This window comes from Macaca thibetana, chromosome 3, assembly GCF_024542745.1.
Source record: "Macaca thibetana thibetana isolate TM-01 chromosome 3, ASM2454274v1, whole genome shotgun sequence".
Classification (NCBI taxonomy): Eukaryota; Metazoa; Chordata; class Mammalia; order Primates; family Cercopithecidae; genus Macaca; species Macaca thibetana.
Window position 1 is genome coordinate 120,745,793 of NC_065580.1, and position 14,325 is coordinate 120,760,117.

Sequence of the window (14,325 nt, forward strand, 5' to 3'; positions counted from 1 at the left end):
GTGATTATTAGCAATGCCTTTTGAAGCAAATATTCTAGCTATATCTATTTGCCCTCCTGGGGGGCCGGACATGTGAGGCAACAAGCTGAAGACTCAGAAGCGGTAGCTGAGCAAGGTTCAGAAAGACGCTCACCTTCTGAGGGTATCAGCTTTAAGTCACAGCACCAGGCCAAAGCATGTGGCTCTGGAATAAACGACACAAAAAGCAGACACACACCACATACACCAAAAGAAATATTCCTAGTCAAAGTGTAAAATAAGACCTGGTTCTTATATTTTAAATTATTCTCTGTTATTTATTCACAGATTATTTCCCACAAAGACCTTTTTAGAAGGCTCTTAGCATGAAGCCACAGAGAATCTTGTGCTCATTTGTAGCTGTTTGATATTTTATGCCCCCAAGCTGTGTAAATATTAGCTGGAAGACTTAGCCTATGATAAAGGCTATGGCTTATACCTCTCCAGGTCCTTGAAATAGCTTCTGTTGACATAATCTGCCCAGTGTTCCAGCAGCTGCACATGACACTATTCTCCACACTCTTCTCTACCCCACACTATTTTCCATGCTGTGCTGTTCTCCATGCAGCCCCTGCGGTGCATTGCCTGTGCACGGTGAGCCGGCTGCCTCCCTGGATTTCTGGCTCAATGTCTTTTTGCATCAGCAACAGTCAGAGCTCATCTCCAGCTCCACATGCTTCAAGAAGAGATGGACTCGCCTGAACGCCCTCAGACCTCCTGATTGACCTGTGGGGTTATTTTGTTGTAATACATCATTTCAGTGATACCCTTTGCAAATGGTGGGCTTCTCCAAGCAGGGTCCTCAACTTATTTATTTTTGCCTTCTTGGGACCAGTCACAGGCCCTGGACAACAGAGAGCTCTGTAGGTATTTGCTGAATCATGAATGAATGAATGATCTTTGGTCCTCTAGACATTTTATTTCTGTAATATACCCTATTGGACTCTACTCTCTACCTTTGAGACAATTCAAGTCACCAGCCCCTCACATATCTGCCACAAGGAAGAGTCACAGCAGACACTAATGGCTCAGGAGCTATAGCCCCTCCCACCATTGAGTCCTGACCACTTCCACCTGTGCCATGTCCTGTCTCAGCCCCTACCCAGCATCTAGCTCTCCATGCTCAGCACTTGACTAAGTGTCCTGCAGTCTGAGCACTGCGATTTCCCTCCTGGGACTTATCTGCCACAGCCACTGAAGAGAACCCAGCCCAGACCCCTAGCATCACAGGCAAGCCCAGCCACACCACTGTGCATGTAAGGTAGTGGATTCCTCACAAGCCCGGAGTGGGGATGGCAACCATGCACTGTGGATCTGTCCATGGTCCTGTCTGTTCATGCACACAAGACACGATTTTGCTGCAAACACCGGGACACTGGAGACTTTGTTCAGCCTCTCTTGACTTTCCTTTTCCATCCTGATGAAAATAATAGGGTTGACATTTTTTACACTATTCCAGAAAAAAGAGCCATAGTATATGTCTCAGAAAACACGTATGCTTTTGGGACTGAGGCCCTGGCTCACTATCCCCCTCAAGCATATACTTACAAATCCAGGCACAAAACTAATTTGGCTGATTTCCCTCTGGATTGACTGCTTTCTTTTTTTCTTTTCCTTTCCTTTCTTTTTTCTTTCTTTCTTTCTTTTTTTTTTTAGATGGAGTCTTGCTCTGTCACCCAGGCTGGAGTGCAATGGCTCGATCTTGGCTCACTGCAACCTCCACCTCCCAGGTTCAAGCAATTCTCCTGTCTCAGCCTCCCGAGTAGGTGGGACTACAGGTGCATGCCATGCCACCACACCCAGCTAATTTTTGTATTTTTAGTACAGATGGGGTTTTACCGTATTGGTCAGGGTGGTCTTGAATTTCTGACCTCGTGATCCACCCGCCTCAGCCTCCCAACGTGCTGGGATTACAGGCAAGAGCCACTGCGCCCAGCCTGATTGTTTTCTTGATGGACATTTTCTCTGTGGGTTCAAAGACCATAAAGATGTCCAGTAGGAGAAATGCTTCCAAGCAAGACCATAAAGAAGTTTCTAGCCATGAGAGCTTTTTTAATAACAGGAAAATGGCTACCTGATAAACTTGCCTCAAAAAAGATCCTCTAATTTTTTTTTTTAACCCTTAAGACGCTGGTTAAACAACAGGCTACTAAGAAGCTTTACATGAGCATTTTTGTCAGTGGCCAAGAGGCACATGAATAATCCAAATCTGCTCAAGAGTGGCCTCCTGCTACACCACCAAGTGTCAGGCAGACCTGAGGTCAAGGGCCATCGCTTTCAGTTACTCTGTTACCTTCAACCTCCACCCCTTTCTGGGGCTCGTTCTCAGCCTCTGTGAAAGCAAGAATGCATGGAAATACCTCCCTCCAGTGCTGCTGGGAAGATGAGTGAGATGACGGGGTGATAGCCTGCTGCAGAGTCAGTGCTCAGTAAAACGTTTTCATTAATAATAGGAGAACTGTGGGGAGGGAGAGGGGAAATATGAGGACTCTCTACTTTCTGCCCAACTTTCCTGTACACCCGAAACTGCCCTGAAAGTCTATTAATTTTCTTTAAGTAAAAAAATAAAATTATTAACTGGGCAGAAGTGCCTCATTTTGAGGCTTTTGAGGCCGGCTTCCTCAGCTCCTTCCTTCCTCTCCCTCTAGGACACATTATCTTCACCTGTATTTCTCTTCCATGGCTCTCAAACTCATCTGTTTACAAACTGGAAATCCACTGTTTTGCAACTGCTGGTTCTTTTCAGCTTATGAGACTTAGGTAGTGCTGACAGATTTGTCAGATTCTTTGATGAGATAATAGTCAGGGACTAGAGCCAGAGTTAGCGATCAGGCCTACTTTCCGTACAACTGCTCTTCTCAGAGACTGTGGTCCTCAAAGCCAATTATTCTACATGCTTGACCTCAGGTTCCTGCAGCATTCTTCAGAAAGTCATGAAGATTCTGTGTCACCGAGGCCCTTAACACATAAGCTTTATAAGCTACAGAGAGAGAAACATCACAGACTCCCTTACATGGGTAAAAAGCAACATAAACAGAAAGTATTCTGGGAGGCAGCATGGCGCTGCCGGGGAGAGGGGTGGACTCTGGATCCAGATACCTCGGCTTGTGTCTTATCTCCAAGGCTTATTAGCTGAGTGACCTTAGGTAACTGAGGAAGCTCAGCTAACCTCTCTGGCCACCATGATGCACTCCCATCTCTCCATCAGAGAGACGGGAGAGACTGTGCTCCTGGAACCAGGATCCAGGCCATCCGTGCAAAGCTGCTACCGGGTCAGGCTTACTGGGAGAGCAGGCATGGAGGAGGAGGCTGAGCCAGCATCACGGGGATGGTAGTACCTCTGCCTTCCAGCCTCCCACTAAACCTCCCACTGGCAGAATCCTACCATAATCCAGGTGTCCTGGGTTCCTGAGAAGCATGGTCTGTGTGATTTGGAGTCAGTAGAGGAGACAAGAGATCGTTGGAAAAGAGCCCCAGGATAGGCTGACATCTTAGCTCCTTTAATGCTTTATTGGTGAGAGCTATTACCATGCTCATTTCACAAGGCAGGGACCTGGGACCCAGGGAAGGGAAGGGCTGTCTCAGGTGTGAAGCTGGTTGCAGCAAAACAAAGGCAGAACCCCTGTTTCCTTCATCCTGTAGGCCAAAGTGTCCCTACTTACAATTGACACAATTAAGCTAGGGCACCACACACACACACATACGCACACACCCTTGCCACTGTCTTACACTGGTGCCACTACTTTTATGTAAATCTGGGTGTTCTTATTTAAATAAGTACTCTCTCATTGGTCTAAAAAATAGTTAACATTGATATGAACTTACATGCACCAAGAACTACATTAAGTTATTTGCCTGGTTGTCATTTTTAATCTTTATAAAAACCTTGTCAGTAATACTATTATTCCCTTTAACAGATGAGAAGACTGAGGCACAGAGAGGCTGCACAACTGAACTAAGACTCCACACCTGCTGTAGTCAGATCAGCCACAGTTGAACTCGGGCAGTCTGGCTCCTGAAGGCACCCAAGAGAATGTCCTGGACTCAAACACAGGTACAGAGCATCCCTAACAGCTGCAGCCAGATGCATATCAGTTGATGAAAAGAGCATGGCTTAAGTAACTTCAGGATTAGAAACGTGTAAAACCAGTTTCTCCCAGGGCTGCAAGGAATGATTTCCCGAAGGCCCACTGAGGACCATAGGGGCACCGCAGCTTCCACGGTGCCTTGGTTGCTTATAGATCATGTTCATTACAAACGGTAACCAGAAAGAGAAAGGGCTTGGGCAGCTCTCGGCTGGAGGTGAGACGGTGGCCAAGACCCCGTCTTAGTCCGTTTGGGCTGCTATAAAAAGTACTATAGAGTGGGCAGCTTATAAACAACAGACAATGATTTCTTAGAGTTCTGAGGCTGGAAGTCCAAGATTAAGGCCCTGGCAGATTTGGTATCTGGTGAGGCTTGTTTCTCATAGACACAGCCTTCTCTCTATGTCCTCACATGGTGGAAGGGGTGATGGGTTTCTCTAGGGTCTCTTTTGTAAGGGTACTCATTCCATTCATGAGGGCACTGACTTCATGACCTAATCACCTCTCAAAGTTCCCATTGCCTAATACATTGCAGGTGAGGATTTCAACATAGGAATGTTGGGAGAAACACACATGTCCACTCCATTGCAGCTCCACTTGCAATCTGTACCATGGCCATCATCCTAGGCACCACACAGAACCGTGAAGAGAGTACAAGATAATTACAAGATAGATGCTCAAAGCATAGCATTTCACTCTCCACGCCTGTGCAAATTCAGGAGGAATCAAATCCATCATCTCAAGGGAGTGTCTGTCCAGAGAGGAACTCCTGTAAGGGACTTTGCACTGGGTTCTAAGTCCTACTCCGCCCAGCTGCCTCCTTGGCCAGCTTGGTCTGCGTTGGAAAATGGCCCTGCCACAATCAAGCAGAGCTATGCTTTCAGCACTACAATTCCACAGGACAGTCTTCCTCCTCCTCCTCCTCCTCCTCCTCCTGCTCCTCCTCCTCCTCCTCCTCATGGAGAGTAGAAAGAATAGTGGGTTTGCATTCAGAGAGAACAGCTTGAGTCCATAGCTCTGCGGCAAGAGGCATGCAGCTGCTGGCTGACGTTTTGGCCTCTCTGAGTCTGTTTCTTCACATGTAAAATGGAGCTGCAAGCTCACGCAGGCAGAGAGCACTTTGGACTGTAAACCTGTGTCTAGCAATTATTATTACTGATGCTACAGAAGACAGGCAGAAGCCTCTTCTCCTGAGGTAGCATAAGAGAAAAGGGAGAAAATTTCTACAACAAAGATCAAAATTCAAGGGAAAGCCTTGCTGCTCTGCTGACATGAAGGAGGAAGGAGCTTTGTGCAGCTGTTTCTTATTCATTCCCTGTTTAATAAACAAAGCTCTGTCAACGTAGATTCTTGGCCAACAATGACCCATGGAAAGGAACCATAGAGAAATTTGTCTTGGTTTTCAGTTTTCCTCCCATGGAAAGATACTACTTCCACTCATATCTCTGTAACCATGCTGTGACCTAAGTTAACGCTGGCTGGAAACATTCATAACTTGAGCAATCTCAAAAGACGAAAAAGAATGTGAAGGACATTAAACTGATTGATATCATTCCATTTTAGTCCTGACTGTAGACAATTCAAATCGTTGCAGTGAGGATGTGTGTATGACTGGGGATCCTTTTTTCACTTGACATTTTTCCTGTATGCCTAATTACAATATGCAGAATTTCCTTAACATAACACTCCTGTTTGCTCTTATTAAGGGCTGCTGAGTGTGGATTTCACCGTGTTCCTATGACACCATCCATTCCCACTTTGCCTGTCAGCTGTTCGCTCTTATGGGCAGCACCGTCATGAGTAGATGACACTCCACCGTCACCATACAGGTCGCACCCATTAGGTCTGTCTCTCAAAGATATTAATTCCCCAGTAGAATTGACACATGTGAGTTGTACAGTTCTTTTTGCATGTTGTCAACTTCTTTTTGAAAAACTGGAATGATACGGAAATGTCACCCACCATCAGGCATCGAGTGTACACGCTCCATCTCTGCAAGCTTTTCTCCTTCATTCGCATTTTAACTTTAAACCTTAAAACATTCACATTTTATTATTTTCATTCATGGTTGCTAATTTTAAAAGTTTATATGCTAACTGCTAGGTAATTTTAACTTCTCCTTTGTTTTCATTTTATTGAAGAGTTATGTCAGAAGAAACTTTAGAAATCACCCCCCCTTACAAATTTTTTCCCTTATTTTTTTCTCAATTCTTTCCCCCTTTCTCTTGCAGTCACATTACTAGTTCACAAGAGATCATAACCATTTGCCTTTGCTATTGGCTTGAGACAATTCAAATTATGTTCTAGCTGGTTGCTTCTTTTCACCATAGTCATAATATCCAGTGCCCATGACATGTCCTGGTTTACCGTCTATTACAAACACAGGACACCTGCACTGTGAATCTATTTAGTATGCTTTGGCACACTCTTTGGGGAGTCCTTATGAGCCAGTTTGGCGGTAAATATTGACTTCTAGATTCACACTGAATGCTTCCCTATTCCTCATATTGAACAGTTGCCGTCCTGGGGCCTGGTGTTGCTAAGAAGCCTGCACTTGAGGTGCCCCCCACCAAGATAAAATCCTGAGAATCTGTTGAACCTTGGTTGCCACATCCTATTGTCCAAGAAACCAAACAAATCAGCAGTGCTCAAGCTCCTGATAAGCTCATGGTATACATCATCTCACTGAACACGCTCACAACCCTGCCAGGCCAGTAGTTATTGCTGTTTAACTTGACCACAGCCACACAGCCAGTAAGTGCAGGAGTGGGTGCCAGTGTTCTGAAGTCAGCATTTTCCCAACGCACCTTTGCCCTGGAATCCACTTACACCTGCGCTGTCAGCTGCCCGTGTCCTCACCACGGCCAGAGATGAGACCACAGGACTCTAAACAGGGCTCCCACTGGGATGGGGAAGGTGGTGTCTGCAACCGAGAGTGTGGTCCAGGGCTCCTGCCTGGTTCACTGCACCTGGGAGAACAGGGGGATGTGGCTTCGGGTGGGAGCGTTGAGCACGCAGACACATGTCTGCCTCCACCCACCTGGGCTGGAAACAAGCAGAGGCTCAACAAATTCTGCGGCCCTCCATGCCCCAAGAGAAGTGCCTCCCCCCTACCTCCTCCAAAACAGAAGAAATGCTGAAGAGTTGCCATATACAGGGCAGCAGTATAAGCCCTTTACCTATATTCTCCTAAACTTCACATCAGCTCTGCAAAGTAGCAGTATGATCCCCTCGACAGCAATGTGGAGAGGCTGAGGGAAGCATGCAGCAGGCACGGAGCTCCTCTCAGCCTGCACAGCTCAGAAGTGGCTTCCACACTTGCCTCTGTTCAAACCACAAGACCAGGACCCTCCGCCATCTCTCAGCACAGTGGGATTCTAACCTTTTCTATGAGGTCCTGTGTCCATCGCTGCCGCATATGTCCACGAGGTGCCTCTGGGCTCCCTGAATGTCTTCCTCCAGAAATGCCAACAAGCACCAGACAAACAGAAAACATCAGAACACCTTTTTTTTTTTTTTTTTTTTTTTTTTTTTTTGGAGACGGAGTCTCTCTCTGTTGCCCAGGCTGCAGTGCAATAGTGTGATCTCAGCTCACTGCAATCTCCACCTCCCGGGTTCCAGCAATTCTCCTGCCTCAGCCCCCTGAGTAACTGGGACTATAGGTGCTCACCACTACGCCTGTCTATTTTTTGTATTTTTAGTAGAGACGGGGTTTCACCATGTTGGCCAGGCTGGTCTTGAACTCCCGACCTCAGGTGATCCACTCACCACAGCCTCCCAAAGTGTTGGGATTACAGGCATAAGCCACTGCGCCCGGCTGCAGAACACTTCTTATAAAATATCCACGTAGTGTGGTTTTCCTAGAGCCGTTCCCTAAACTTGACAGCTGACTCAAGTTGAGTTTCTGAAAGTAAAACCTTCAGAATAATCAATATCTTGAAGAGCAGAAAACAAAGGTAATTAGAACCCCCAGGCTATCTCTTTGAATTTGTGGCAGGGGAGTTAAGGGGGATTTATTTTAATTATTATATTCACACTGGCTGTGTGCAGAGGCCCACCCAGTGTGTGCCCAGAAGACAGGAAGAAAATAAACTACTGAGAATGGTATGATTTTGTTTCCTTCAGAACCATTCAGACATCCCTGAACTTGCTGTGTGGTCAGCCATCTACGATGCCTGTGTTCTAGTCTGGGGTCACCGCAGGCTGCCAGCCAGGACTCCCGTGCCCCGAGCAAAAGGAGTGTTTGTCTCTGGCACACTTGACAAACCCACAGAGGACCAGCTTTTGTGCAGCGATTGTCACCTCTTGGAGGGGAAACCCTGCTTATCTGAATGAGAAATTTTCGCAAGGAGCCTCTGCCCTTGGAGTCTTCAAGAGAGAAACAAGCTTGTGGGGAGAACCCATGTCACCTGCCTGAATTTCCCTTGGAAACTGAAGAAAACAGGCTATGGAGGGTGCAGCAGACCACGCAGCAGCATTTTCATCGCCCTCACACTTTCCTCCCTTATTCATAATAGGGCTCTCATTTATTGAACACCTATTGTGTGCCCGCCCCTTTATAAAATCAGACCTGGTTTTTACCATGATCTGCTGGGAGGACGCTGTTAATTAGCTGCTCTCCTTCACCTCTGAGGCAGGAAAGGCGGCCGGGGAGGTGTGCACCTGAATGCAAACCCCAGCCTCTGAGGCTGCACAGCCTCCTTCTTTCCCACCCATCGTGTGGCCTCCGTGGTCACTACATGCACGCGAGCCAGTCTGGAAAATAATTTCCACTCAGTTATGTTGCTGTCGTGGCTCTAGGAATGTGGCCTAAAAAGCAATCCAAAGTTTTGGATTATGTGCCTGACCTGTTGCTTGCAGATGGTACAAAAAAGCAAGCCGACCTAGGTTAGTGCCTATTTTCTTGAAAAGTTCCTGTAAACCCTGTGCCACCTGAACACACTGGATGCTCAGCTGTCCCTGTCGGCAGAACCTCCTTTCTCCTGCAGGAGGGGAACTCAGCACAGCTAGAATCAACCGGCAAACCTCCCACCCCAAACCCCAGGGTCACGGCCATCCAGGGAGCTGGACGCGTGAGTCTGGTCCGCGAGCCATGAGGACAAAGAGCGGTACTCACAGGCAGCCCGGAGTGACTTGCTCTCTGTCCTCTCTCTCTCCTCTCCACAGTGACAGTTAAGAGGCACAGAAGATGTGATTGCCATTTATGTAGACACAGTGTCTGCCTCTCTGAAGCCAATCAGAGCTGCCGGCTCTGCATTATTTACTGAGCAGCATCCCTCCACCCTCCCACCACCTCCTGCCCCCACTCTGCCCCCAGGAGGAGAGAGTCATCCTAGCAGGATGGCGAGGAACAGCACGGCCTGCGGGGGCTGGGGAGATGCCAAGGAAAAAATGGGCCCTGGGTTCCCAGGCACTGTGTGGGATGCAGATTTGGGGCCAGTGCTCCTGGGACTCTCCCAACAAGTCTGAGAACCCCCAGGCTCCACTCCAGGGGTGAGGAAGGGATGGCGTGGCATTTGGGGAGTGCTCACTCTGGGCCTGCGCCTTCTGTGAGGGACTATTAGGACCCTGTGATACTTGGGAGGCTCAGGGTCCCAAGCCCACTTCGCCAGATGAGAAAGTGAAGTGAGATGCAGATTAGGTGTTGAGCTGTGTGCATCTCAAACTCCTGTGCTGTTACCCTTAAGCCTATCAGCATTGAAAACATGGTTTGGGCTCCGTCCCATTGGGTAGCAACAGGGAGGATCATCTTCCCCACCCTCACCCCCTCCCCCAACCCCTGCTTGATGGGTGTGATAGAAGGAGCAGGACTCCGTTTCTCCTGAAGGTGCACGCGGAGTCATATGAAGCTAGCAAAGGAGCCTGGGTTTTGCAGAGGAGGAAGAGTGGAGAACAGGGTCCACTCAGATGACGAGCAACCTGCAGGTGCCTCTGCCCTGACCACACACACATGCACACACACCATGCACACTCATGCATGCACACACATACACAAGCACACATGCATGCATGTTTAGACACACTATACATGTACAATAGCATATACATACATACATGCATACCACATACACGTGCTTGCACACATGCACACACGCACACATATACCTAAGTGCATGCATGCACACACATACACATACCACATCCAGGGCTTGTGGCACAGTCCAGAGCTAGAAATTCCCCAAGCAGAGCCATCTATCCTCTAATTTTAAGCAGCATCTTTTCAAGGAAGAAGCTACTCCTGTAGAGCAGAGACCCCACGGAGCTGGGACAGAGGCAGCAGCCTTCAAGGCAGCAGAACATGCCGTGAGTGCAGGGGCTGCAGGGCAGGGAGCCGGCAGGTGGTACAAGTGAGGGGATCCTGGTCTCAGCCTGTATGTAAGCAGCTCCCTCCAGCAGCCGTGCAGGGACCCACAGGCAGCAGCCACGTGGACAGTGGAGGCAATAAGGAGATTAGGCCCCATCTGCGCAGAGGGCAAGATGGGAGCTGCCCAAGCATCACCATCCAGGGGGAGCCAGAAGCCAGCAGCAGAGTGGCTCATTCCCCCAAACACTGTGAGTTCAGCCATGACCACAGAGGAGAGGCAGGCCCCAGCTATGAGCATTGGAGCTCTGTGGGAGGGGACAGTGTCAAGCGGGACAGCCAGGCACTTCTTGAGCTGAAACTCCTCTGTCCTGAGACCCTCCTTTCTTGCCCGTGGCTATGCACACATGAGGAAGAGCCCTGGGGAGGACTGGCCAGGAGACTGGGGGCTGCAGTGGGTGACTGAGCACAGGGCTCCCGCAGGGCGGGGCTGGGACTGCACTGCTCCCTGGGTGTGTGCCCTTCACCCTGCACACAGCTTGGGCCACACACCAGGGGGACAAAGGTATGAGGAGGGGGCTGATATTTTATTATCATTTGTGTATAAGTAGTATTTAATCTTTATTTTGTTTTTCTTTGATACACGAGTTATTCAGTAGCTATTCAAAAAATGTCCAGACTGCCGGGCACGGTGGCTCGTGCCTGTAATCCCAGCACTTTGGTAGGCCAAGATGGGTGCACCACCTGAGGTCAGGAGCTCGAGACCACCCTGGTCGACGTGGTGAAACCCCACCTCTACTAAAAATACAAAAATCAGCCAGTTGTAGTGGCAGGCGCTTGTAATCCTAGCTACTCAGGAGGCTGAGGCAGGAGAATTGCTTGAACTTGAGAGGCGTAAGCTACAGTGAGCCGAGATTGTGCCATTGCACTCCAGCCTGGGTGGCAGAGCAAGACTCCATCTCAAAAAAAAAAAAAATGTCCAGACATACATAGCAATATTTGCTTATTTTTTAATTGAATTCTAATTTAATTAATTGGATTGAATTGCGGTCAGAGAACATGTTGGTGTGAGAGCAATTCTCTAATAGATGTTGACATTTGCATAATGCCATTTAAGACACTTAAGATAGTGTATTTTCTAACTTTTAGGTATTTGATTCCATATATGTCCAATAAAGCAAGATTATTACTTTTGCTTTTGAAATTTTCTAAATGTTTACTAATGTTTTGTTTGCTAAATCTATCATCCAGTTTACTATAATTGGTAGAGATGGTGGATTTGTTGATTTCTCTCCATAGTTGAACCAAGATTTTCTTTATATATTTAAGGCTCTATGTATCTTTAAAACTGTAATACACTGGGGCCTATTATGGGGAGGGGGGAGAGGGGAGGGATGGCATTGGGAGTTACAACTGATGTAAATGACGAGTTGATGGGTGCTGACGAGTTGATGGGTGCAGCACACCAACATGGCACATGTATACATATGTAACAAACCTGCACGTTGTGCACATGTACCCTAGAACTTAAAGTATAATAAAAAAAAAATAATAATAATAATAAAGTCAGACCAGTGTTCCTGGGAAAAAGAAAACTGTAATAGATTCTTGGCAGAGTAAAACTTTCATAATTTTATTTTATTATTATTATTATTTCTTGAGACAGGGTCTCACTCTGTCACCCAGGCTTAAGTGCAATGACTCGATCTCGGCTCACCGCAACCTCTGCCTCCCATGCTCAAGCGATTCTCCTGCCTCAGCCTCCTAAGTAGCTGGGACTACAGGTGCACACCACCACACCTGGCTAGTTTTTATATTTTTAGTGGAGATGAGGTCTCACCACGTTGCCCAGGCTGGTCTCAAACTCCTGAGCACAAGTGATCTACCCACCTTAGCCTCCCCAAATGCTGGCATTACAGGTGTGAGTCACAGCACCCAGCCCTCATTTTATATAATCATTAATTTATTTATCAAGTTGATTACTCAATTGACCTTGCCAAAATGCTGGCAATACAGGTGTGAGTCATAACATCCAGCCCTCATTCTATATAATAATTAATTTATTTATTCAGTTGATTACTCAATTGACCTTGGGTTTTTGTTTTTTTTGTTTTTTTGAGACGGAATCTCGCTCTGTTGCCCAGGCTGGAGTGCAGTGGCATGATCTCGGTTCACTGCAAGCTCCGCCTCCTGGGTTCACGCCATTCTCCTGCCTCAGCCTGAGGAGTAGCTAGGACTGCAGGCGCCCGCCACCACACCTGGCTAACTTTTTTGTATTTTTTTTAGTAGAGATGGGGTTTCACCGGGTTAGCCAGGATGGTCTCGATCTCCTGACCTTGTGATCTGCCCGCCTCAGCCTCCCAAAGTGCTGGGAATACAGGCGTGAGCCACCGCGCCCAGCCTCAATTGACCTTGTTAAAATGTGAAAACTTGGTTCTTCTTCCACAGTCGTACCTGCATTCAGTATTCCTGAGCCTCTCCCTTGTCTTGGAGACCAGGGTGGCGTGAAGCTCAGGGGTGGCACTGTAGGCAGATGGCTGTGTCTCTTCAAACTTATTTAGTAATTTTTAAGAGTGTGAAAATTATGATTTAAATGTTAAGCAGCACCAACATGTCCCTGGTTTGAAAAATGTCACGTATCCACTTTGTGAGGACTTCCAGGGTAGAGTTCTATAGGGTCATCTTCATCCTGCACCGCATCCAGATAAGCACAGAGAGCAAGACTGAATGCTGGAGGGACTTACCCCAGCCACGGGAGCAGCACTTGTCACCCTGGACCCACACACTGGATTGCTTGGCTGCCCAAGAGCACCAAGTGCAAACGGGCTACATTCGCATTTTGTCTCTGCCAGCTGCAAGATCTTATGCCATCCTCCTCCCCTCCTCTGGCTGTTTGCTCACTTGTGAAATGGGGATGTGACTGGAGGTGAAGAAGGTGAACCTTCTTCTAGACAGAGCCCAATGCAAACTGACCACTCAGAAGTAACGGTTTTAACTCACGCATGATGGACAGCAACGATTTCCATCGATTAAGCTTTGATTCTTACATACTTCCAACAACAGAGTTAAAACCAGGAGAACTTCGACTCATTGAAGTTGATAACCAAACAATTCTCCCAATAGAAATTCCTATCCGCATATGTTTTCAGATGGGAATTGTACTCAGCATTTTTGGTGGGAAAATGGTGGGAAAGATCTTTTAATTCTCCTCAAATCACCCTGCATAGGTAGACACCAAATTGACCTCTAAGTAGACTACACCATACACCGAAAGGAGAGAGCCCTCACGGAGCCTCGGATGTTATAAAGGTAAGGGCAGAGTTCACGTTTACTAATAACCTCCATAAAATTATGGGATTTAATCCTCACAAGGTCAATACTAAGAAAATCCTCATTTACAGAAGAAACAGAGGCTCGGTGGAATAAAATATCAACACCACCCTTGGCGGTACATGTTAAAAATAGAAACACAGCTGGCCTGCGTTTGCTACTGAGCCACAGTCATGAAATCATTCCCAGTCCCTATTAAACATGTGTCACTGGAGTGACTGTGTGCATGGAGAGCCACCAAGTGCACAGCCCCCACAGAACAAACGCCCCTGCCAGCCTGCAGCAGAAGAGAAAGCACCGCACAAGATCCCTCAAGCGAGTTCACCTTTAAGCAAATGTTCAGTAACGTGGGGCCAGAGAGTCAAGGTACATGTTGCTGTTTTCCCACTACAGTCTGAGTAGGTATAAAACCAGGGACTTACACACTGGAAATTCGAATTCCTTACAGGGCTACTGTCCTTGATGGGATTCTCCAACTTCGGGGACTGAAGAGCACGTAGAGAAGCCGCTGAGGCACTCGGCGCTGAGGCAGTCACTCTTCTGGAAACTCTAAGCCACATGTTTCCCTCTTCTTGTATTTCCAGCCTCATG

The 14,325-nt window shown here is 47.5% G+C and overlaps 1 protein-coding gene across 4 annotated transcripts in view; it reads right to left on the reverse strand.

The window, feature by feature from the left end:
* Positions 1-14,324, reverse strand: part of DDC (dopa decarboxylase) — a 106,687-nt gene extending 92,363 nt beyond the window's left edge. Inside the window, exon 1 of one of the 4 annotated variants that reach the window (XM_050785602.1) lies at positions 14,157-14,324. The gene's annotated coding sequence lies outside the window, so the exon portion shown is untranslated. Of the gene's footprint in view, positions 1-7,485; positions 7,573-9,219; positions 9,317-14,156 lie in introns of those variants that run through there. The other 3 variants (XM_050785604.1, XM_050785603.1, XM_050785605.1) reach the window with 3 other exon arrangements.
* Position 14,325: the final 1 nt, after the last annotated feature.